General features: G+C 36.4%; 1 long non-coding RNA gene and 1 pseudogene across 9 annotated transcripts; one reads left to right on the top strand and one right to left on the bottom strand.

Moving 5' to 3' along the window:
* Positions 1-26336, top strand: part of LOC107480288 (uncharacterized WD repeat-containing protein C17D11.16-like) — a 107196-nt pseudogene that overhangs the window by 36646 nt on the left and 44214 nt on the right.
* LOC107480296 (uncharacterized) lies at positions 21652-26272 on the bottom strand. Of its 9 annotated transcripts, XR_002372790.2 has the most exons (8): positions 25955-26272; positions 25599-25694; positions 25404-25490; positions 24584-24635; positions 24011-24084; positions 23023-23120; positions 22607-22663; positions 21652-21948 (listed from the first exon to the last, which is right to left on the bottom strand). It is a non-coding gene; the product is annotated as an uncharacterized LOC107480296 (long non-coding RNA). The 9 variants fall into 9 exon arrangements; XR_008007017.1 differs by lacking the exon at positions 25404-25490 and having other exon boundaries at positions 25955-26270; XR_002372793.2 differs by lacking the exons at positions 25404-25490; positions 25599-25694 and having other exon boundaries at positions 24011-24121; positions 25939-26269.

The following is a 26336-nucleotide window of genomic DNA, read 5'->3' as shown; positions in this document are numbered from 1 at the left end:
GATAAACTAGAGAAGGAAGCATCGGTCAATCTAACAAAATGACTCGATTTATTAACTTCATCATTTCTCTCCGAATAATAATTATCAACAATGATGTTGATATAATAATTAATAATAAAAACAAATTATTAAGGTTCTAAAAATAATTTCACTATGTTTGGTTTAAGAAAAAAATAAATGAAAAATTTTATTTTCTTTTATTTAGATGTCAAAGAAAATGAGAAAAATGATAAATATTTGTGTGATTTTACCAAAAAAAAATTTCATCCATTACAAACAAAAAAATAGAAGAAAATATTATTTTTGTGTATTTAAAATGTTATCTACAGTTTTATTATTATTAATAATTATTAATATAAATTTAATTTTAATAGTTTTAATATATTATTATAATAAAAATTTACATTTAAATATTATATATATATTAGATAAATAATTTATAAAATTATAATATTTTATAATATTCATAAAATGCAATAAAACATAAATAAATAAAAATATTTATACTTTATTTTATTATAAGGACATTAATATAACTTTATACGAGGTAATGACCAAATCAGTACCCGAAAGATTGAAACGTTGACATTTTGGTACCTCACTATTGTATTTGACAAAAAAGTACCCGAAAAATTTTAAAAACTGACAAGCATGTCCAAGTTATTGCCGGACCTAAGCTCTGGTGAGGACAATGCTAACCTGGACACCGAATTTTACTGACAAAACTTGTTTTATTTGAGTTGTAATTTTCAATTAAGTAATTTGTTAGCCTAGGTGGAAAATAAATTAATTAAAATTGATTTGGCCTCCAAATCAGAGCTCTTTGCCCTAATCCCCAATTAACAAGTGCTATAACTAGTTGGTTACCTACTGTGACTTAGTGTTTCACTAGGAGTAAAACTGAAAGGTCAAAGAAAGAGGGAGAGACGTTGCTCTGTGATCTTGGCGCGAAGAAGAAGGAAAACGAGGTGAGAGAGATTGTCGAAGTCGGAGCGTCAAGTGTGAGGGTTTGCTAGTGGCATCATCGTGACTCCATTCTTTGTTAGGAAGAAACCTACGAGGAGGTAAGTTCGCCTTCATTCCATGCTCTCATTTACGTTTCGTTTTTAGACAGCATTATGATAATTTTGATTGTTTTAGTAGTGAGCCATTTTTGTTGTTTGTTTTCTGTGCTTGTAACTCCTTTTTTAGATGGATCGTCTAGTTACGTTTGTTTATCATCACATGGGTGCCTTGAAAAGGGGTGGGGCGTTAATGTGATATACGATGGAGGTTTGGTAACTGAGATACACAGGGTGAATGTGGAGACATGTAATTTATTTTTTGTTGAGGGGTTATTTCTAGACTTGAGTTACCCTGGATACAATGAGGTGTACTGGCTAGAACCTGGTTTAGACTTAGGTAAGGGTCTTAGAGTGCTTAGAACAGATGCTGAAGTGATGAGGATGTGTGAGAGTGCGATGAAGAATGACAATACTGTACACCTATATTTTGATCACCCCATTTATGTGAACCCTGAAATCAATGATGAAGAAGTCATGTTTGATGGTAGCAGTGATAGTGTGGTTGAAGTCAATCCTGGTGGTGATAATGTGAACGAGGTTAATGAGAAGGAGAATGAAGGTGCAAATGAGACCAGAGCTGAGGTTAACGAATTGAATATGGCTTTGAGTGTAGTTGTGAAGGAGACTGTGAATGAGGTTGTAAATGAGGCCACTGCTGATTTAAACGAGTCGAACAAAGGTGATAGTGGTGCAGGGGAAGAAGCTGCGAATGATGGGAATGAGGAGAAAGGAATTGAAGGAGCATCAGCTCCACAGATGGGTGTTAAGAAGGTTAGAAAGAGGCATCCAAGACCACCACCTAGTGGTTTATCTTGAGAAAGAAGAGCTGCCGAAAATGAGGTTCCTGAGAGTGATCCTCGAGAAGGTGAAGCTGAAGCTGTAAATGAACCCACATACGAGACCAATGCTAATGATGTTAATGATCCGAATGAAGGTTCTGATTTTGGAGAACCAGTTGTGGATGAGTTGAGTCCACAGGAACCTATTACAGAAAATCCAACAGGTAAAGTTGATTCTTTTTTTTGGGTTAGAGGCTATGTGAATAAGCATTGCATCAATTCTCATGTATCTCAAATGATTCTGCAACAGATAATGTAACACAAACAACTGGGAGAACAAACACAAGGAGAAATCATCCAAGGCCTCAACCGTCTGCGCAAAGAATTATACCTGGAAAGGAGGATCAAGCACCAAGAGTAGAGGTGCCTAACCAGATTAGAGAAGATGGTGAAAGTGAACCTGAGATGTACCAATATGAGTTTAAAGAACTCTGTAGCCCTCCTGCATCTGACGATGAAGAGGAACCTGTATTTTCTCAACATAATCCCAACACGCCATATGGGAAAATAACTCTGGAGTTGAATATGGAGTTCGAGACCATGGACCACTTCAAAGCAACAGTGCAGAAGTATAACATACAAATTGGGAGACAAGTATTCTATCTGAGTAATGAGAAGAAGAGGTGTAGGGTGATTTGCTATGACCCTGACTGCCCATGGTTGTGCTACTGTGCCAGGACCAACTACCCAGCATCCTTTCAGATAAAGACATTTGTGGACGAACATACGTGTCCCAGAAGCAACAAGAGTAAGTCTGTTAGTTATTCTTGGGTTGCTGAGAAACTGGTGCCAAAGCTCAGAATCCATCCCAATATGCTGCAGAGGGAGGCACATGAGTGGTTTAAAGTGGAGTATGACATATCAGTTAATGAGAGGATGATGTACAGGGCTATGGACAAGGCCAAAGAAGTTATTGAGGGAACAGAGAAAGATCAATACCTAAGGCTTAGAGACTATCTGAACAAAATCATGAAGGCTAATCCTGGTTCAAGAGCCAACATGGGGACTACTCCATAGCCAGAGGGGTTGTCTAGGTTTAGAAACTTGTACATCTGTTTGGCTGCTTGCAAAAATGGATTTAAAGCAGGGTGTAGACCCTTTATAGTTTTGGATGGGACGTTTTTGAAAGGCTATTTTGGAGGGCAATTACTAACTGCTGTTGGTCAGGACGCGAACAATCAACTTTTTCCAATAGCGTATGGGGTTGTTGATGCAGAAACTAGGGAAAATTGGAGATTCTTTCTGGAGGAGTTGCACACTGACATAGGGGATTACAATGAGAATGGCTGGATTTTTATGTCGGACCAGCAAAAGGTGATGTGCACTAAGACTATTGTATTTAAATTCTTGTGTGTTTCTAGATGTAACTTCTCGAATGTCTCCTAATTAATTGTGGTAACCATTCAATGCAGGGATTAATACCAGCATTGCAGGACGTAATGCCGGGGGTCAAGCACAGATTTTGTTGTATGCATATGTGGAGAAATCTGAACAAGAGATGGAAGGATAAGGAACTTAAGGTAGCATTTTGACAATGTGCAAAAGCAACAACTGATCAAGAGTTCAATGATGCAATGACAGCTGTAAAATGGATCAACAAACAAGCATGGAGTATTTGTCCAAATTTGAACAAGAACAGTGGTCGAGATCAAGGTTTTTAGAATGGCCAAAGGTAGACAGTTTGACAAGCAATAACTGTGAGTCATTTAATTCAACAATTGTCAGTCTGCGGGGGAAGAGCATTTTGACAATGCTTGAGGAATTTAGGTTCTATATCATGAAGACAATGACAACTCACAAGGACTCACTAATGGCTTACACTGGACAGATAACCCCTGTACAAGTCAGTAGGCTAGAGAAAGAAAAAAGACAAGCTAACTACTGGGAAGCACAATGGTGTGGTGATGATGAGCACAACCAGTTTGAAGTAACAAAGTGGCAATATAGAGTTAGAGTCAATACAAGAGAGAGGACATGCTCATGCAGAAAATGGCAGCTGACCTGACTACCATGCTGTCATGGGATTGCAACAATCTAGAGAAAGAATGAGAAGCCTGAAGACTATGTCCATCACAAGCTCACCATTGAGGCATATAATAGGACTTACCAGTTTCACATTAGCAGCATACCGAGTCAAGAGTACTGGGAACATCACAAAGGGCTGCCATGTCTGCCCCCTCCATACAAGAGGCCTATTGGCAGACCTACCAAGAAGAGGAGAAAGGATAGCACTGAGCAAAGCTTTGGGAGCCAATACAAGGCCAAGAGAAGATACGGATAGATAACATGCCAAATCTGCAAGAGGATCAGTAATATTAATATCTATTTACTTTACATTTTATTTGCCATTTGTAAATTTGATGAATGTTGATTTACCTTACTCATGTGCTCTTTGTAAGGCTGGACATAATAGCAGAACTTGTCCTGAGAAAGGAATTGGAAGAGGAGCTGAAGAACCAGATCTTGATGAGGAAGAAGCTAGGGAGCAAGAAGCTAACTGGGAGGAGACCATGGAAGCTGCACATGCTGCACATGTTGCAGATGAGGAAGACCTCACTCAAAACCATCCACAAAGTCAGCCTGATCAGGTAAACAATATGATTTATGTTACCTTGTTGTTCCAAACTCTTGGATCTATTTTCATGAATGGACAAATTGATGCAGAATAACTTGGTTAGTCCAACACAGGGGGGAAGGGGGAAGAGGGAAGAGGGAGGAAGGAGCGGGGAACGAAAAGTGAAAAGAGGAAAAAAAATTTTTGGTGCCAAATCAATTTAGACTTCCAAATATTAGGCCTTTATTGGGCTGGGTTGAGTTTGTTTTAAGGCCCATTAAGCCATCACCGAACTGGACCATTAATGGTTCTCCTTCTCCTCTTCATTACTCTCTGCTACTGCTAGCTAGCTGCTGCCACCACCATTTTACACACACACACCACTTTCTTCTTTCGTTTGATTTTGAGTCTCAGAATGATTTCAGCTATTTCATGGATACCGATAGGTGCTTCGAAGGCGGAACCCACCATAGCTGAACCTCCTTCCAAGGAAGAAATTCAAGATATAATCACCACCGCCGCCAGGTCTTTCTCTTCTTCTTCAAAACTCACTTAGCCAATTATAAAATTTTATCAAATACTTTACAATACATGTATGTTATGCAGTACAGCAGACAGTGAAAATGAGAAAGAAGCAAGGGATGAACGCATGGATGATGCCGGTGGCGCCGTCGATGAAGTTGCGCGAGCACTCAATGTTGCTGATGCTCTCGAAAAGGCTGATAAATTGGACGATATTGCCCTCGGTTTGAAGGAGCTTGACATGGAACATTACGATGATGAAGATGAAGGTATACAATAACATCTCAGGGAGTTATCTATCATAGTTAGTTAGTTAGTTAGTTAGTTAGCTGTTTTAATTAGAGTTAGCTATCGAATCACTTAGCATGATATCAGCCATGGCTATGGTTAGCTAGCTAGCTCTGTCTCCTTGTGTTGTCTGTGTTAATTTGCATCGTTTTATTGACCTTAGGAGTTGAGGTATTTAGTTCCGGGATTGGTGATCTTTATTATCCAAGTAACGACCTGGATCCTTATATCAAAGATAAGAACGTAAGTTCCAATACTTTGTCTGCATTCTACTGTTGACCTTCATTTGTGACTCTACATTATTAAGGATGATGATGACTCTGAGGAACTCGAAGACATGCTCATTAATCCAACTGATTCCATCATTGTTTGTGCTCATACTGATGACGATCTCAGTCTTCTCGAGGTAAACAAAACCTAACTGGGGAGGAGACCATGGAGGCTGCACATGCTACACATGTTGCAGAAGAGGAAGACCTCACTCAAAACCATCCACAAAGTCAGCCTGATCACATAAACAATGTGATTTATGTTACCTTGTTGTTCCAAACTCGTGTATCTGTTTTCATGAATGGACAAATTGATGCAAAATAACTTGGTTAGTCCAACACATTCTGAGAACACTACAACAAATGCTGCACCCCTAATGTAGCCACTATACCAGCACCAACTAACTTGGCACCTCCAACAACTACTTCACAACCGGCACCAACACCAAAGAGGAGGGGCATACCATCTTTTGTAAGGGGCAACCCAGTTCCACCAAGAGGAAGGGGCAGCACCACTCCAAGGCAAAACGCAGCAGCTGCACCATCACCCCCTGCTCAACCTAGGGTTGTCAAGCTTGATCCTAGGTTTAGCTCCCAAATTTCTGCATCTCCATCCAATGTTGCAGACCCATGTAGTGGGACTGGGTCAATGCCACAGGGTCCATTAGTTAGGCCCAATCTTCAGGCCCAACGTGCAGCACCATTTAGGCCACCAACTGTGACTAGGGGGACCATGGCAGCAGCAAGCTCAGCCACACAGAGGAGGTTCACTGGCTTCATGCCCACCCTATCCTTGAAGAAGAAAAAGCCATCCGGACTACCACCATCAAAGCCATCAACAAATGACAATAACTGAACTGATTTTGATCTTGGGTTTTTTAGTTTGTTGTTAGCTCCTGTTTGGACATGATTTAGTTAACATAAACCCAAGTGCCATTATGGCATGTAAGTGCAAACCAAGTCTTTTTGTGTTTTGTTAGTGTCATTTTGGGTCTGTTGCAGCTACTATGAACATAAGTGTCATTTTGCTAGTCTTATTTTGTGGTATGAACTTTGTTAGTCTGAATAGTTAATGGTTATAACTTCATTTTATAGTTCCTGGTGTTTTATTGAGGTTCTGTTCACAAATCTATTACATGGCTTACTATTAATCTGTATAGCTTGCTTACATCAGGACAACAATAATTTCTTCACAAATCTGTTCACAGCATATATTAAATCATCTCAATTACAATGAGGAGAAGATTACAAAATTCCAAAGTGTCATTGTTATACAATTATACTATGCACTGTCTACCTACTTAGCCAAACTAAACATAATCAAAGCCACATTTACTCCAACCAATATACACATAAAAATTAGGCGCAACTCAACCTTCTTCAGATGCTCCTTCATGTCATTCACCACAGATAGTACCATCATCATCCTATCAATTTCCTGGCCATCCCCACATTTGACATTGATTCTGCTTTTCTATTTTGGTTTTGATTTGCCCAGCATATTACTATTCTCTGAAGAAACTTCTCCTTCCACACATTCCTCTTGTATTTCATCCAACCATTGAAAATACCCGTAATACATTTGTGTGTTGTAGCACAACAGGAAAATTTCAAACATCAGACAACAATAGAAAACTACAACTGAATAAGCACAGACAACAAACCAAGAAAGGATATTGCATTAATTCGTCACATATACATCAAAATTCCAAGCTTACCTTCTACATAGGGCAGCGTAAAAACCATCTATCAGGGTTGCTACTTGTCTTCGACTTCAGCGGAACCACTGGAAGGGGACAAAAGCAGCAGCTATCGTAAGTTTTGCTCACAACACCGGAAGCACCATCCACGTCGAAGGCTTGCATCGATGACTGCCTTCTCACCGTTGCAGCTTTTCCACGAGCCCTTGCTGTATGCATCTTCCAAATTTTGGCTCCCCTCCTGCGAGTGAACGAAGAGAGCAGTATTGGGGATTAGGGCAAAGAGCTCTGATTTGGGGGCCAAATCAATTTCAATTAATTTAATTTCCACCTAGGCTAACAAATTACTTAATTAAAAATTACAACTCAAATAAAACATGTTTTGTCAGCAAAATCTGGTGTCCAGGTCAGCATTGTCCTCACCGGAGCTTAGGTCCGGCAATAACTTGGACACGCTTATCAGTTTTTAAAATTTTTCGGGTACCTTTTTGTCAAATACAAGAGTGAGGTACCAAAATGTCAGCGCTTCAATCTTTTGGGTACTGATTTGGTCATTACCTCAACTTTATACCATTATGATTTTCTTTCTTCTCATTTTTCTTCTCATCCAAACAAAAAAAAATCTTTTTATTTTCTTTCCATTCATTTTCTCTTCATCCAAACAACACACAAATAACTCTACTTTTCCTTCTATTTTCTTTCCTTTCATTTTCTTTACTTCTCTTTTCTTTCCTATATCCAAACAATGCCTAAGGGTTCTCCTCCTCCTCCTTGTTACTCTCTGCTATTGCTAGCTAGCTGTTGCCACCACCATTCTACACACAAACACATACCACTTTCTTCTTTCGTTTGATTTCGAGTCTCAGAATGATTTCAGGGATACCGATAGGTGCTTCGAAGGCAGAACTCACCGTAGTTGAACCTCCTTCCAAGGAAGAAATTCAAGATATAATCACCGCTGCCGCTGCCGCCAGGTCTTTCCCTTCTTCTTCAAAACTCACTTAGCCAATTATAAAATTTTATCAAATACTTTACAATACATGTATGTTATGCAGTGGAGCAGACAGTGAAAATGAGGAAGAAGCAAGTGATGAACACATGGATGATGCTGGTGGCGCCGTCGATGAAGTTGCGCGAGCACTCAATGTTGCTTATGCTCTCGGGAAGGCTGATAAATTGGACGATATTGCCCTCGGTTTGAAGGAGCTTGACATGGAACATTACGATGATGAAGATGAAGGTATACAATAACATCTCAGGGAGTTACATGTCAGTTTATTTAGAGTTAGCTATCGAATCACTTAGCATGATATCAGCCATGGCTATGGTTAGCTAGCTAGCTCTGTCTCCTTGTGTTGTCTATGTTAAGTTGCATCTTTTTATTGACCTTAGGAGTTGAGGTATTTAGTTCTGGGATTGGTGATCTTTATTATCCAAGTATCGACCAGGATCCTTATATCAAAGATAAGAACGTAAGTTCCAATACTTTGTTTGTATTCTGCTGTTGACCTTCATTTGTGACTCTACAACATCATATTGTTTTACATTGTTAAGGATGATGATGACTCTGAGGAACTCGAAGACATGATCATTAATTCAACTGATTCCATCATTGTTTGTGCTCGTACTGAGGACGATCTCAGTCTTCTCGAGTTAAACAAATCCTCACTTATTGGCTGATGTATTTTTTTATGGATGTTATGTGACGCAATAGTAGACTTATATGAGTTACGTCTTTTTCTACAACAAGGTTCATATACTTGAGGACGTCAGTACTAGTGAGATGAACATATATGTCCATCATGATATCATAATTCCTGCATTTCTGCTATCTACAGCTTGGCTTGACTGCCTTCAAGGAAGAGAGAAAGGTGGGGAATATTGCCTTTGTCAATGCATCTCGTATGTTTACCCCTTTTTTTTTAAATATGTTGGTTTTTTGTGCTCTTGTTTGTTTTAGTAAATAAGTTAATAAATTTCACTAAAAAGTTGGAAACATCATTCAGAATATAGAGCCACTTTTCTTGAATACCTTCTAAGCTTCCTTTGTTCCCAGATTGATGCAGTGCAGCCATGCATGGTTTTAGGTGGCATTTCAGAGAAAAAGAAGAAGGGGAAGAAGATTTGTAAATCTTTTTGTGTTGAAGTGCAATTCTGAGTATAGACCCAGTTACTGATTCTATTAATTGGTTTTGTAGAAATCAATCAAATACAAAGATGACAGTCACACTGACTCTGTACTTGGTCTTGCCTGAAACAAAGCGCTCAGGTTTGTAAAATTTAAAACTGGATTTTGGTATTATTTCATCTGTTGGGCACCATTTGGGACGTAAAGGTTTCATTTATTACTTATTTTGAAACTCTATTCTTTTGCACCTATGATGGCAGTCATTCTTAAAACATTCAGGAATGTACTTGCTAGTGCCAGTGCTGACAAGCAAGTCAAGATTTGGGATATGGCTACTGGAAAGTGTGAGAGTACAATAGAGCATCACTTAGACAAGACAAGTAGTATGCTAAAGTGCAATCAATTATTACAAATATGAGCTTCTTTTATTGATAAAGAGGACTTTTCCTCTTCATGTCCATCATCTTTTCTTTTCTTTTTTCCCTTACTTCTAAATAGTGTACAAGCTCAGAAATATTACTTATACGTTGGTAGGAAAGATTTTCACTTTTTTTCTTAATTAAGTCATTTAATATTGTATATTTTGTCTTACTAACATTAATTTAGGTTGCTTGAGTCAATATGTTGTCTGATGCCTTTGTTCATCTATCTTGACAGGTTCAAGCAGTTGCTTGGCATCATCGTGAACGAAAAATTCTTCTTAGTGGTTCATTTGATCATATTGTGGTCCTGCTAGTGACATAATGTTTCTTATATACTATATATTTTTGCATTTCTTTTTGTATCTAGAATGGATATTTATTACACTGTAGATTTTGGTTGTATAATATTCATGTGTCAAAATAGACTTTCCCTTTAAAAATGATCACATTGGAATTTCTGTCTGCCTTTTTTCTTAGTTATCTAACATTCTAATGCTTTCAATGCTTTTACACTTTGCAGAGGGATGGAAGGATGTCATCCCATCCTGGTTATAAGTGGTCAGTCACAGCTGATGTCGAGAGCTTGGCCTGGGATCCACACACTAACCACTATTTTGTGGTGTGTTATGGTTAATTTTGATTTCTCGTTTCAGTGATTGAATTAGTAATTATATTTTATGGATGCATAGTTTTAGCTTCACTAATAATAATTAAATTGTGCTTCTAGGTGAGTCTCGAGGATGGTACTGTCAAGTGTTTTGATGTTCGTACCGTAATGTCTAAATCCACATCTGATCTAAGTTCTACATTTACTCTTCATGCACATGACAAAGCTGTTACCTCAGTATCCTATAATGTGTCAGCACCTAATGTATGTATTTTCAATGTTTTGATGAGAAATACCAAGTTATTATGTACTCAGTTTAACCATACCTTGTTGCCTTCTTGCAGCTACTTGCTACTGGATCGATGGACAAAACGGTAATTGTGAAGTCCGTTTTTTTTGTTCCTATTCCTATATACTATATCTTGCAGAATTGGAAATCATCTCATTCGAGTACTATTATTTGTTGCAGGTAATGCTTTGGGATTTATCGAACAACCAACCATCTGTTGTGGCATCTAAAAACTCCAATGCTGTAAGTTTGCTTCTTTTATTTGTTGAGATTTAACAAAAAGAAAAAAAAGGTATTCTCTAGTCTGAATCATGATACAAGTAACACTAATGACTTCTGTTTTTGAATGCGACTTTTCAAGGAGCTGTATTTTCTATTTCGTTCTCAGAGGACAATCCCTTTATGTTGGCTATAGGAGGCTCAGAGGGAAAATTGCAAGTGAGTGAAAAGTGCCACAGAAATTCAAATGTGTTCTTGATAGATTTTTCTGTAAAATTTACTGTTGTCACTCATACCTTGTAGGTTTGGGACACTTTATCTGAGTCTGCTGTCTCTCGGCGTTATGAAAATTACAACAAGAATAGAACTCGGTCGTGATATAATTGAGTCATAATAGCTTTTTCGATCTCCCCTTCATGTTACTGGTAGGCTAGAAGTATTTATGTTTGATACAGTTGTTGCGAAACAGGTTGAAAGCAATATATTAAGGATGGTAGATATATAGAGTTTGATAGCATGTGCTCTCTCATAATTCATGTAACATCCTTATAAGTTTTGAATGAACATTTGTTCTACAGCTTGGATCATTGAGTGTTTCAATTTTTTGCCTTTGTAATATAATTGCGGTCATGCGCTTGTGAATAACGAGTTGCAGCGTCTTCTGTAATCAAACTTGTGTGCCAAACTGCCAACATTGTTCTCAACTGTTTATTACAATGGTAAAGCAAACAAGTTGTTTGTTTTAATTTTCTTAAAATTGATTTTGAAATACTACGTGGGTGTTTGAATTATCGGTTGTCAAATTAAAATTAATAAATTATATTATAAAAAATAATAATAAATATAATACACAGTTTGAAACATCTCAAATTAATCAAGCACTATTGATCTTTGAACCAACTTGTACGAAGGAGCATGTACTGTAACTCATAAAGAGCACTATGGTGTCAACCGTTCAAGTGTTTGATCCTCGTCATGAAGCATGGATAACCAAGGAACAAATGAATCATCCTAATCACGAAGCACAATTGTGTCTACTAACATTAGTCTTAACTGTAATTTAGTGGTACCTGTTTTATGCTGTGCTAACTGAATGTGTCTATATATAATAATCGGTAGGTGAAAAATTATAAAGAAGTAACTTTCAAATGATGTCAAATAGAAATTTTTCATAGTATTTTTATCTAATCTTGAATGAATGTTTTTTTATCCTTGACTCTAGATTTTCAAATGTAAAGAAATATATCAGCATTCATTTATTTTTTTTTATTATAATACATAAAATATTCTTGATTTTGTTATTGTTATTTGACTTTTGAATTTGTGTTTGGATGAAATTATAATATTGTGGTTGATGTAATATATTTAATTTGGATGATATTTTAAAATTTATATTAGACTATAATTATGTTTTAGTATGTTTATTTATATTTTATTTATTATTTTATTATAAAACGGTTATTTCGATTGAATTACGGTTGAATAAGTTAAACCAATAAACCAATAAACTAGTAATTAGAGCAATTCAATGATCGATTCGATTTTCAGAACCCTGCTCGTATCATAAAATTAAATACTGAGTGTTGTGTCAAAGTTGGGTCAATATTTAAAAAAATTATTCCAAATATGATAGCTTAGAAAAAGGGATAGTAATGTAACCCAAAAAAAAAAGTTGTTGGCCATATGCCAAGCGTGATTGGTGATCCAACATGAAAGTTTGACATGCTTATTTCATTTGTTTCTAAGATTCACTCAATCATTTCCGACACTCTTCACCACTAAAATTATGTCTAATTGTTTTTTTCCCTTAGGATGATAATTGAAGGGAGGGAAAAATAATTGAGCATGCATTATTGTTGTCCCGTGTTTACCTGAGTTATTATTGCACACACGATTTTAGTCACGTTCATCTAAGGTATGATCATGGCAATTCACTCTTCTCAAATCTTAATGTTACCATATTGTATACAACATAACTGAACATAAGCATTTTGATGATGCTACAATTACTAATTAAGATACCAAAATAAATTACCATTGTTAAATCGCCAAATTACCATTTCATTAAGTTAACAACACAAAACATAAATATCTATTCCTATATTTAGTTTGACCTAAACCAAAAATAGAAGCCAACCACTACAACTCACATTGATTCATTTTATGCGCACCCTCTTGGGGCAAACCCGACCAGAGAACCCGCCAAATCAAACACGACCCGAAACCCTTGTTGCTGGATATTCCCAATTATGGACAACCCGCTCATCGTCCCGACGAAAGTGAAGTAGTAAGTTCCCTTATCATCCACCGGAATTTGGTAATTCCTGGCTGGAAGTGACACATCGGCACCTCAAAAACCATGGTCGGAACTTTCACTTGCGTCATCCCCGAAAGATCAAAGCAAGTATCAAATAACGAGTACTCGGGTGCCCGTTTCAAATGGGCTGCCCCAACCCGAAAAGCGACTCTCAAAGCCTCATAAGCGGGTCGGGTCAATTGAGTCACTGAAGTGCCCGAGTTAATAATTACCCCGCCATTTCCGGTCCGGTCAAGCTGAAACAAAGAAGCCAAAATTCCACGAACCAGGGTCCCGCCAACACTAATTCCCAACAGCTCGACATAGTAAAATGTGTCAAGCTTTGGGTTCTTTAATAATGGAGTGAACCGTGCTGCTCTCGAAATCACCAAATTACAAAAAACCATCGAAGACGGTTTTGACGAAGCAGCTCTGTCCGCCAAACTAACTATGATAGATAACTCCCTGAGATGTTATTGTATATCTTCATCTTCATCATCGTAATATTCCATGTCAAGCTCCTTCAAATAGAGGGCAATATCGTCCAATTTATCAGCCTTCCCGAGAGCATCAGCAACATTGAGTGCTCGCGCAACTTCATCGACGGCACCACCGGCATCATCCATGCGTTCATCCCCTGCTTCTTTCTCATTTTCACTGTCTGCTGTACTGCATAACATACATGTATTGTAAAGTATTTGATAAAATTTTATAATTTGCTAAGTGAGTTTTGAAGAAGAAGAGAAAGACCTGGCGGCGGCGGTGATGATTATATCTTGAATTTCTTCCTTGGAAGGAGGTTCAGCAACGGTAGGTTCCGCCTTCGAAGCACCTATCGGTATCCACGAAATAGCTGAAATCATTCTGTGACTCGAAATCAAACGAAAGAAGAAAGTCGTGTGTGTGTGTAAAATGGTGGTGGCAGCAGCTAGCTAGCAGTAGCAGAGAGTAACACGGAGGAGAAGGAGAACCCTTAATGGTCCAGTTCGGTGATGGCTTAACGGGCCTTAAAACAAACTCAACCCAGCCCAATAAAGGCCTAAATATTTGGTAGCTTTCGATTCAAAGTTCGATTTTTTTATGCTGCATTGGGGAGTCATGGCCGATGACGAAGGAGAGAGCATATTTTGAATACTTGGGGCTAAAAGAAGAGGGTCGCTTGAGCCTTGAGCATGTTCCTGAAGTTTACCACTTTGACCGTACAATGTCATTGATCGGCATGCGTTACTTGGAACCGCCACATATAATATTAAGAAAAGGGTCGATAGCTGGAATTGAGTACCCTTTTTCTTGCAGAGCGCATGGCTGATTTCATGGCCAAGACACTATTTTTCACTTCTCTCCTTTTCCGTACAGCTTCCGAGCATAAAAGGGACGGTATGTGTGAGCTTACCCGTTGTTACTCTTTTCTTTTGCAATTGTTGTTGATTGATTCACACTCCTCAAACTCATTTTTTGGACAATTTGATATATTTGTTAATCGGAGAACTAAGAAGATTGTTTATTTGTCTTCACCGATTGATAGTATCACCTTTATCAATAATAAACAACAGTGTCTAACAGAGATTTGAGGCTTTCTGTATCATACACAAAGGCTAAAAATTTCATTTTGAATTAAACGGAATCATAATGCTACTACAAGAGGATCTAGCAACTAACAGTACATCCACTGAGCTAATTATTTCTTCCCCTCCCCTCTCAATGTAGTCAGTGTAAGTTAGCATGGCAATATTAACTCCTTCAAAGAAGATTATGAAAATAAAAAACCCTGGCCAACAATATAAACTTAATATATGAGCAAACAAATCATAGAGAAGAGCATAACCATAAGGGGAAAATGGTAACGCAGATATTCCATGTGTCAATTTCTATTTCATAGACATAATTGTGCATTAGTGCTTGCCAAATAAGAATTCTGACCTTTCCCGTCCACCGTACATCTGTGTAAGGAAGATTATGAGCAACGATGATTCTCCATAAGCCAATCATCTTGCAGCTTCCCAGCTTGCCTGAACTCGTCAAAATTTTCTGAACAATATAATCAGTTTATAGTCAATTACTAGTTTGAAATAGTAAAAAGCTGCAGATATCATATTACACAGACCAAATATGGCAGATGCAACAACTACTCCATTACACTTCTCCATTTCAAGAATGTCAGCTTCATCAATGTCAAATCCTGTGTTGTGGCCAGGTTTAGCTCCTCTTACAAATCTGATAGATGCACAATGTGTCATTGAACGTGCAGAATGGTTTGGTATCAGTGGAAAGGTACATAGAATATGCTTTATTACTGGGAAGGTCTAATTATTATAACCAAAAAGAACATTTCTGAGTGGCTATAGATATAAGTCAGGGAAATATTGAACAAAGTGCATACTCATTGATTCTTGTATATCAAAAGACTCATTTCTTTGCTTCAAAGTAGGATATCCACCAAAGTCTGAGCCACCGAATTCTCCAAATCTACTTATATTTTACTCATAGATATAAGTTAAATTCTTAAGAACTGGTGAAGGTGATGGTGACTTTGGCATCAGTTCAATAGCTTCTTCCGCAGGAAGGTAACATACCGGGCATGCTGCACATAAACAACCCAAGAATATACAGTGGTTAATGTGCCCTTCACTGGACAAGTACAGTCTGCAAGCACCTTGAAGATCCCACTGCTAGTTACAACAGCAGAGAGGAGACATTCCATTTAAGTTGAAAACTGCAAGTAAACATCATTAGCCACTCTGATCTTTATTGACTTAATACAAATTTTGAACCTCTAATAAACCATTAGATATTTAAGCAAAATTCAAATATAGCATTAATATCCAGTTTAAGATAATTAGTAGTACAAGAATGGAACCAACTCTTTATTATATCCCCATTTACTAATTAAACCTGATGATGTTCACATTGAATAACATTGAGTGCTCGCGCAACTTCATCGACGGCGCCACCGGCATCATCCATGCGTTCATCACTTGCTTCTTCCTCATTTTCACTGTCTGCTCCACTGCATCACATACATGTATTGTTAGGTATTTGATAAAATTTTATAATTGGCTAAGTGAGTTTTGAAGAAGAAGAGAAAGACCTGGCGGCGGTGATTATATCTTGAATTTCTTCCTTGGAAGGAGGTTCAACTACGGTGGGTTCCGCCTTCGAAGCACCTATCGGTATCCACGAAATAGCTGAAATCATTCTGAGACTCGAAATCAAACGAAAGAAGAAAGTGGTGTGTGTGTAGAATGGTGGTGGCAGCAGCTAGCCGCAGTAGCAGAGAGTAACAAGGAGGAGGAGGAGAACCCTTAATGGTCCAATTCGGTGATGGCTTAACGGGCCTTAAAACAAACTCAACCTAGCCCAATAAAGGCCCAAATATTTGGAAGCCCAAATTGATTCGGCACCGAAAATTTCTTTCCTCTTTTCACTTTTGAGATAACTCATCATAATCCTCTGCAATATTCAATTCACAATCAAAAGAGAAAAGACAAGAAAATGGTTAAAAACAGAAACTATAAAGAAGGAGAATCAAATACTTAAAACCACATTAAAATAAAGAAAAATGTCTTTTTTTAAAAAAAAATCATTGTCATACGACTTGTAAACAACAGAAATCTGTCCATAATCAAATAACAAATAGTTTATTATATCTTAAACTAACAATCGTGATTCAATTTGTACAACTAACTTTCAACAATAAATCAAGTTTGGAGAAATCTTTTTCACTGTTTGACCTTTGTCTTTGTGAAATCACCAGCAAAAATGTCTTCTTTGTTCCTACTACGATGGCATTATATAAAGGATGTGCAGCACATGAAATAACTCCTTCAGATAAAAGAATAAATCTGTTTTGATGATTTTGAATCCTATTCATCTTGAAAACATTATCAGTATCCTCTTTGTAATGGATAACGTATAAAAAGTAAAAACTATGCATCATTTACTAGCTTACTTCTTGATGGATGAGAAACTCACTGCTCCTTGCTATTCATTGATCCCATTCTTAGCATCGCTTCTCGGCAACCTCACATGACGGCACCACAACACCCTTCTTGGACTCGTACAATTCTCGAGCTCCCGAACCGAATCTGCAGATTTATCCCAAAGGACGACCGGCTCGACGATACATCACTATGAGCTCTGCGGAGCCTATTACTGTCAACAGCGCCTTGGAATGAGCGGTGAGACCTGACCGGCGCGTGGAAGCAATCGTCTCTGCGGGCACGCCCAAAGTTCAAGCCAGTACCCAAGATTCTTGTACGCAGAAAAAAAGGAAAGTTTGGTGGAGTTGAAGTGTGGTCAACGGTGTCAGGTGAAGGAGGAGTTGGGATTATGGAGCAACTGGATTAGATTGATGATCTATAAGGAAAGAGGGGGGCGGCGGATAGGGGAAATTAGGGTTGGAAGGGAGAAGGACTGAGGGAGGCGTTGGGTTAGGAGGGTTTTTTTTCTCTCCTGGCGTCAAAACGACAACGTTTTTGAGAGAGATTACAAAACCGGTCCTTTAAAAAACCCGGCCGTTTCATCCGGTTTGCCGACAACTAATTTAATATTTATTATTTTAGTCTCTAATTAATAAAAGTGCATGTTTGGGCGTCATTGTTTTGTTAAAAAAATATCTTTTTTCAATAAAAAAAGATCTTTTTTTATTTTTTAACGTGTTTGGCAAATTTCTAGTAGTAAAAGTAAAAGCACTAGTAAAATAAAAAAAGATATTTTTTGAGAAGCTGTAATTTACATCTTTTTTTAAAAGGTGTTTGCTACGGTACAATGATAAATGCATACGTACCGATACGTTTAAAACATAGACAAATAACAATAAGACATGTAAAATTTATTTTCCATGTCAGCATTTAATTTTTTCTTTTTTAAATATATATTATATCACTATTTTTACTAAAACACCTTTTTAATTAAATATAAATAAAAAATGTTTATTTATTTAATTTTATAAAAAAACTTAAATATTCTTTCTTTATTTAATTAAAAAAAAACACTCTTTTAAATTAATCAAATTTTAAAATTAAACAACAAAACAAAACAAAAATATATCTAAAAAAAATTATTTTTTAAAATCTAGGTTTCAGAAATTCTTTTCATCTTCTCAAGTTCTTCTAATAAAAAATTGTTTCTGGTTTCAAAAACCTTCTTTATCTTCTCAAGTTCTTCCCTCATCTTTGTATCTCTGATCTCCATCACCCTCGAGCTCCTCCTTCCTCTCTCCGTCATCGATCTCACTCCTTCACCTCAGTCCATCTCCCGCCGCCGTTGCCGAAACGAGCTTCGAAGCCACCGTCGTTATCGTACAGCTCTGTTCCACCATCGTGCAGCTACTGTTTCAGCTTTGAAAGCACTCGCGCAGCTCGGTTCCATCATCGCTGGGCTCGCCTCCTTTTTCCGTCGCGCAGCTCTGTTCCATCGTCGCCGGCGCTAACTCTGTTCCACCTGTCATCCCTTCGGTCGTGCCCTTGTCCCCCTCTTGCTCAGGATCTGCTCTGCTCTGTTCTATGACTTCTAGCTTCTAGGTATTTTTTTATAACAATTATTGAATAATTGTTGTTAGTTAATTTGTGAACTTGTTATGGGTTGAATAATTGTTGAATAAGTGTTAATTAATCTGTGAATCTTACTGTTTTTACTGTGAATTACTCCATTGTTAACGATTCTGATAATTCATCTGCAGAAAGTGATGGGGTCTTCAGGCTTGAATCTTTTGAAACTAAGTGTTGCACGTGGGGTATGCCTTTTGTGTCTTCATTTGTTTGCCGGATTATTTAATGTCTCCATTTGACTAGAGATATAAGTATTATTATTTTTAAGGGTGGGTTTTCTTGACCATCATTATTACTTCTATGTTTTATGATTTTTTCGCTAGTGGTCCTTTTTATTATGCCATTTTGACATTATGATTGATTTGATCATCATTAGATAGATTCAGAATCAATACATATTAGCTAATATTAGTATCTTTGATATATGAATTGAGCTCTGTTGGGATTTGAAGTGAAGATTTTTCCTTTTACTTTTGTTTTATCTTATTTATTTATTAGCTCTGAGGGATATTTCTTTGCATTTTGATCATTCCCTCTTGATGTGGGAGTTCTAGTGCAAGTGGGGTTTTCCCTTTTTTTCTGGGATTTTGAAGTGGAAGTGGGAGTTCGAGTGATTTGGATTATACCCGAGAGAAGGGGCTGGTTGATGCAGCTTTTGTTTAAATACTTAAAAGTTCATTTATGCTCAGTTTTGAATATGCTGCCTGATCAGGGAAAAAAGGTAAAGTTACTCAGCTCATATGTATATTTAGATTCACATGTATGTATCTTAATATGTTTTTTATTTTTTGGGGAGGAATCTAGTGGATGTTGAGGGGTAGGGAATGATATGTGTGGTGACTTCCCGAGGTATCTATTGCCTATGTATGAATTTATACTCTTTTGGTGATTGAAATTTAGTTCTTTTATACAATCTAGTATTCTGTTTTTTCTGTCTTAGTTGTGTGCTGGATATGGGGCTTGTGTGTTTGTTTAATAAATAATAATTCCTCTTGCAACAGGATGGAAGTTACGGGTTTCACAGGAAGAGTGAGCAATCTAAATCTAGAAATTGTTAATGGTTTGAAGACTCAGTCAATCAAGGCATTGTAGAGGATGAATCGAGTGCTGCTATTGGCATAATGTTTCTTGAGGAAGGTGACAGATGCAGAAAATGTATTGCCGTTTTGGTAGGCCTTTCTAGTCAGCTTAATTCCTCAGAATTTATTGATTCCATGAAAACAACAATGTCTTGTCTGAATATGCGGCAAGTTGAATTTTGCACAAGGACCTGTCAAATACTATATTATTTTGTATATATTACGAGTCTTGAAAGAAACATTACTCGTTATAGCTATTTATCATTTAGGTCTTTAGTTGAAATCCATAGAAGTTTTAATTTTCATGATTGTCATGTAGTTCTTCTTGGGTGATCTGTTCTTTAATTCTGTGGTAATTGACCTTAAGTATTAGTACGAATGAGGTCATGGATTTGTTGAAAACAATCTCAATATGATGAATTGCTGATCAATTCCTAAATTGTATTATTCAAAGTAGCTTAATTCCTCTTTCTTTCTTTTCTGCTGAAACATCTAATTTCAACACAAAAACCTGGTATTTTTATTGTACCAATTTATACTTTCTCATGTTATTAGTTATTGGCTGTGTATGAAACTGAATAAAATTCTGGATAAACACTTGGAACTTAGCAGATATTAGCACATGCCTTCTCTTTGTTATATGTCAGACTTATTCATGCTTTTATGTTAGACTTCATTACGATTTTGTTATTGCCAATAGGGTTATTTAAGCATAAGACCATAGTTCCGTTCAAGCTTCGTGGTGGTTTAGAGATTGATTGTTGCTCCTCTTCTTACTTTGGTCTCTATTCTGTTCACTCCCTCAGCTTCCTTTAAATTATTGGCTATATTTGGTTATTCGTAAGTAGCAATAGAATCAACACTTATGACCCTGTTCTCAATGGAATTAGTGTCTTTGATTTGCAAATTGTTAAACATGGACATGCTTTCATTATTGTATTATCCTGGGTAAAGAGACTTCCTTCAATTCTTTCAGTATTCCTTTTCTTATTTCCGATACATTTTGGCTAATGCTGATGGCAAATTGAGTCAGGAAACATATTAGGCTATAATCAATGACATTTTAAATCTCGAAGCTGAACATGGTGACAATAATGATCGACTTTACAACAGAATATGCCAAAGATGTATAAAAAAAGATGGTTTAGTTGATGCTGGTGATTATATTTTCAACTGAATATACTATTTGGAATAGTATAATGATTGCCAGGTAATTTCTGAGTTTTTGTGAATATGAAAGTATTTGATCACTTCCAGTATCATTGATATTCAAGCTAATAGTTTGCCTACAATGGCTTACAGGGAGTGTTTCCTCTAATTTCATTATATTGGCCCTTTATTTTTATGCCTTATTTATTTATTGAAGTTGATCATCTTGTCCTTTGTGGCATTTGAGCACAATGATCTTTGTGATGCCATTCTACCTCAATGGTCTTTGGATAATAAACTCCTTTGATGGAAAAAATTCTATACATCTTTATCTAGATAAATTGATGTAAGAATGCACTAAATTATTAAAATGAGGAACCCATATAATGCATATGACCAAAAAATTATATAAATTAATAACAGTCATAACACAAATTAAGATAATGTAGATTGACATCTAGATATAAGTTTTCATGTTAACTTATGCGAACAGAATAATCCGTGAAAAGTGTTTCATTTTGAATGCAAAGATACACCAAATTCATGTCAAATTGCGTTAAAGGTAAACAGTGTTTGACTTTGAAGGGTTATCAGTAAAATTTACTGGACTGCTCAAACATGAAGCAGTTGTAAAGGGGAAAAATCGAAAAAAATCATAAGAAAACAAGACAAACTCATCAAGGAAGATGGCTTTCTTATATACATATACAGGAATCACACACATAATCACAAAAGGCAAAACAAAAACAATTGACAAAATAGTGTTAAACTATTTCATTGCATGCATTGCAACAAAAACTAAGTTGCTAATAGTAAACATTATTCATCCCAGAATACAACCCTCATGAGTCATGACCATACACCATATTGGCCACAGTATCACTTCCATCGCTTGAACATGCCATGCTTCCAACGCTTGCCGAATTTGCAATGCTTAAATCTCCCATGCTTAAACTTTCAGACGTTGCAACACTCTGCATCCATTGAAATTGAACTCTAGTGTAATCAAATCCAAGTATATCGCAGTAGCAATGTACTGACTCTTCACAATAATGAAATTCAGGCACCAAATAATAAAATAGCTATGTTAATACAGATTTATTCATCACAAAATTGTAATATCCTGGCAAGTGGCAACTCAAGGAAGGTGAAGAAAGGATTTATGCAAATTGCCAGCAGGAGTTAAAAGCTGCTTCCCTGCCTCCAACTAGATCAAATTGTAACCAAAATTCAGAATAAATAAGAAATAAAAATACATGAATTAAGAGAAAGGCTTCAATTTTAGTAAAAACTGAAGGTGGAAGGGAAAATTATGATAAAGAGAGACAACCAGGGTTGCAAAAAACAAATGACCTAACCAGGGCCTAATCTTCCCTCCTTATTTGGTTTACTACAAACATCCCAACAAATAAGGTGGTCATTTCTACATTCCCCTACCCCTGACCAAAATCCAGCATGGATTTCTCTATTTTATACGCCCCTGCTATGTAATTTGAACATGGAGATAAAGTACAGGAAAATGGTGTACAAACAGAACAAAATATGAGAAATTGAAAGCTCTGGAGATATTAATTTGTGGGGCTCAAGCTACTTTAAGAAAGTCAATCGACAAATCTAAACAAAATCTATTACCTCATAAACTCCACGATTATCAAGCAAGCTGTAGAATTGTATGCCATAGTTCTCTGTCTGTACAGCCAATAAACCAGAAGTGCAGTCAAAAGCAGCTTTGCCAAAAAAACTCTCGCATATTTCTTGATAAGATAAAGGGGGCTGAAGTTAAATCAAGCTGCAGCACAAGTTTTTATGAAAAACTATGTATGCATGCACTATTTCAATATAAAGGCACTCTTTCATCATTCGTACAGGACCTTTGTTTAAAAAAAATGGTAAAGCCTCCAATATAAAAGTTATCATATTTTTTGTAATGGTTTGACTTAAAAAAAAGAACTCAAACATCGAGCTTCCATTAAAAAGACTTCTCAAAGCCAGGACGCAAACCGTGGATATCAAAAAAGTTGTATATAGTAAGTAAAAGAGAAAAGGACCTGTTGATTATAGAGCTCAAAAACGGTAATGCTAAATTGGTACTGAGAAGTGGCAGTTGAATCTGAGTTGGCTAAATCAACCAGCTCCTCAAATCAACCTATAAATTAGTTCATGAAAAAAGACTTTTCAGAGGTACCAATCTGTTTAACTATATCTTGTGCTGTCATTTTATCAAATTGATGCTTAAGTTTTTTATTTTGTCAATATTAACGTGTAATATAAATTATACAACTAAGCATTCACAGGGAAAGGGAAAAGATACTATGAAATTATTTATTTGCTTAAGAATTTAAACTAATTATGCATAAGCCTTAGTAAATTAGGAATGAATGATCGTGGTGCTCAGTAGTCAATTCTAAAACTGAGCACAATAGTCTTACAGCCTTGGCTGAGTAAACTGAGTAACATAAACCTACCAAGGCTTGGCTTCCCACTTCAATCTCGTCACACTTTCTTAGAACTGCCAACTTTTATAGTTAGATTCTTTAAAACAAGTCGAAAAATTTATGAAAGTAATAGTTACTAAAATAAATTAAATGAAAGGTTAAAAATAGCTTATTCTTTTCGACATTTATGGAGGCCAAGTAAATTTTTTTCCCCTTTCTTTTTCAGTTGGTATCGGTTTTGGTTGAGCCAATTGTTGATGACTTTCCGTGATCGCTTACGAAATTATTACTGAATTTTGATACATTAAAAATTAATTCAAAATTGCCACCTTGGTTTGGAATAATGGCTGCATTGTCAGTCTAATCTCTACTGAAAGGTCTCAACAATTTTCACTTAAAAATCAACTAAAGCTTAATCCAACATCATTTTAATGGATATGAAAAATAAGAGAGCCAAGACATTGAACGTTGTCATCAAACTAACTAATTCTATAGCAAGACAGTAGGAAAGATCTATTCTCATTATTCCTTAAAGAGAAACAAAACACATTGAACGTTGTCATCAAACTAAGTCCTTATAAAAGCCACAAAAAACACTTACAATGATAAAACGACTAGGAAAGACAGAGCAGAGGCAAGATCCACCTGCATGAGCAAATTAAGCTCTTCCCAAGGCTGGGATGAGGAATATCAAATTATGATCAGACCAAGGCTGTGAAGAATTGAAAATATCATTGTTTCAACTTTTCCATATCATAGTAGTAAATTATTCTCTAACCTCAGAATTAAAGCAAACACTATGGCTTCAATTAAACAAGCAAGAATTGACAAAATTAACAACAGGAATATATTTTTGTAAAATTTGTTCAAGAAAAGACTTCCCAAATAATCAAAATCTGCATTTTAATTAGCTACAGATAACGTATACTATGACAAATGCTACTGGCATGCTTGTTATGAGCTGTATGTGAGTGAAAAGACCAGTTGTTACAGTGAAAGTGTGAATCGAAGCAAATTTCTACTTTGTAACAAAATCAGGTACTATCCAACCTAAAAGTCAAATCACTGATAATTGTTGCACTAATAACAAACTAGGAAGACCTAAATATAACTGGATAATTCAAAGAAGGAATGAACAACTGATCTATTATAAAAAAATTATCAATTAAGTTACCTAGCTTGTTCTGGGGAATGAACTGGCGTCTCTGTCCCCACTTTACCCAAGCCTAGAATTTCAATTTATTTTACATTAACAAAGTGGTTGATTAACAACTAAATAAACAATGATATTGATGGAATCATCAAAGAAACAACACCTTTAAGAAAATAGATAATGAGATATGGAAAGATACATAAATGAATGGTTCATGCAACAGATGAATTTGAGAAACATAAAACATAGCATACTAAGATATTTAGGACCTAAGAGGTAAACTATAAATTTAACCATGACAACCAATCCTTTAATTTCATTGTTATAAATTATCTTTGCAATTAAAGAGGCAAATTCAGCCTGTGCATCTGCTTTCCACCAACTTTAAAAAGGGAGATATCCATAGAAGTTCTCGGTGAGCATGAAACAATAATCACATGTATCCTAGGAATTACATCAAATAAATAAGTAAGTTTTGACTTTAATGGAGTTACTTTGTTACCTTGATTTCTAACTGAATAAATTAAATTTTTGGCAAAAAAAAAAAAAAAGAGAAAGAATGCACTATAAAAGAAACCTTAATTTAAAACAGTATATTTCATCTCCAAGAAAATTTTTATTTCTTTCATTGTGGTTTATACAGGACAGTTTCATCAATCAGTTAATATCTTATCTGAGTCATACGAGAATTTATTGAGCTGACAACAAGTAAAACCTGTGTTGCTAAAATGAGAACATAGACAATAATTAACAACTGAAATGCTAAAAAAGAAACAAGTTAACTGCACGACACCCAAATTTCTTAATTCAGCCAATAAACTTGAAAACTATCTCTTCTTACCTTCGAATCAAGGCTTCAAACCTTCACTATCGAAATTGAAGGTGATAGAATATAATCAAAATTGAACATCTATAGCGACATTTTCAGCTTCAAAACCATAGAATCAAAATCTCAAACATGTAATCTACATAAACCAAGCACGACAAAGGAACAAAAAAAAAAATCACATTTGGAATCAGAACAAATCACACACACCTGAACCCCAATTGAGTTTGAATCACAAACCAAAGATCCGAATGACTGGGATTTCTTCAATCCCAACCCAGCCACGTGCATGTTCCGTTGTGTGGTCTGAGAGTTCAATCCCAAATGTGAAAAAGAGAGACACTTGGGACAAGGGATGGTGAAAGATGTCATTTTGAACAAATCCCACAAATCAAAAACCGATTTTTTTTAGCTGCTCAGCTCAAATGACAGTGTGATCTAGCGAAGTGGGTGAGCCAGAATATAAGGATTCTTTGTGGCGATGAAAAGGGAAGAAAACACCAGCGTCACGGTTTCAAGTTTCAACTAACTTGGAACAATAAAATCCTACCTTTGTTAGAACTCACCAAATCATGAAGCAGCTTCTGATTGCGCGAAGGAGGCTGACGGAGACACTCGAAGCAAGAAGACGACGAGCCCCTGAACCTGTTGCTTCTGCCGCCGGCGACGAAGAGCGCAACGAATGCGCGCGACTATGTGCAAGACGATGACGAGACAGAGAGCAACGGCGACGCCACGGTGAGAGAAATGAGAGAGACCGAGCTCCAGGGGGAGAGAGAGAGATCAGAGATACGAAGATGAGGGAAGAACTTGAGAAGATGAAGAAGGTTTTTGAAACGAGAAACAATTTTTTATTAGAAGAACTTGAGAAGATGAAAAAATTTCTAAAACCTAGATTTCAAACCATTTTTGTATTTATTTATTTTTTTAGATATATTTTTGTTTTGT

Source organism: Arachis duranensis, chromosome 3, assembly GCF_000817695.3.
Source record: "Arachis duranensis cultivar V14167 chromosome 3, aradu.V14167.gnm2.J7QH, whole genome shotgun sequence".
In the NCBI taxonomy this organism is placed as follows: Eukaryota; Viridiplantae; Streptophyta; class Magnoliopsida; order Fabales; family Fabaceae; genus Arachis; species Arachis duranensis.
This window is presented reverse-complemented; position numbering and strand designations above follow the sequence as displayed.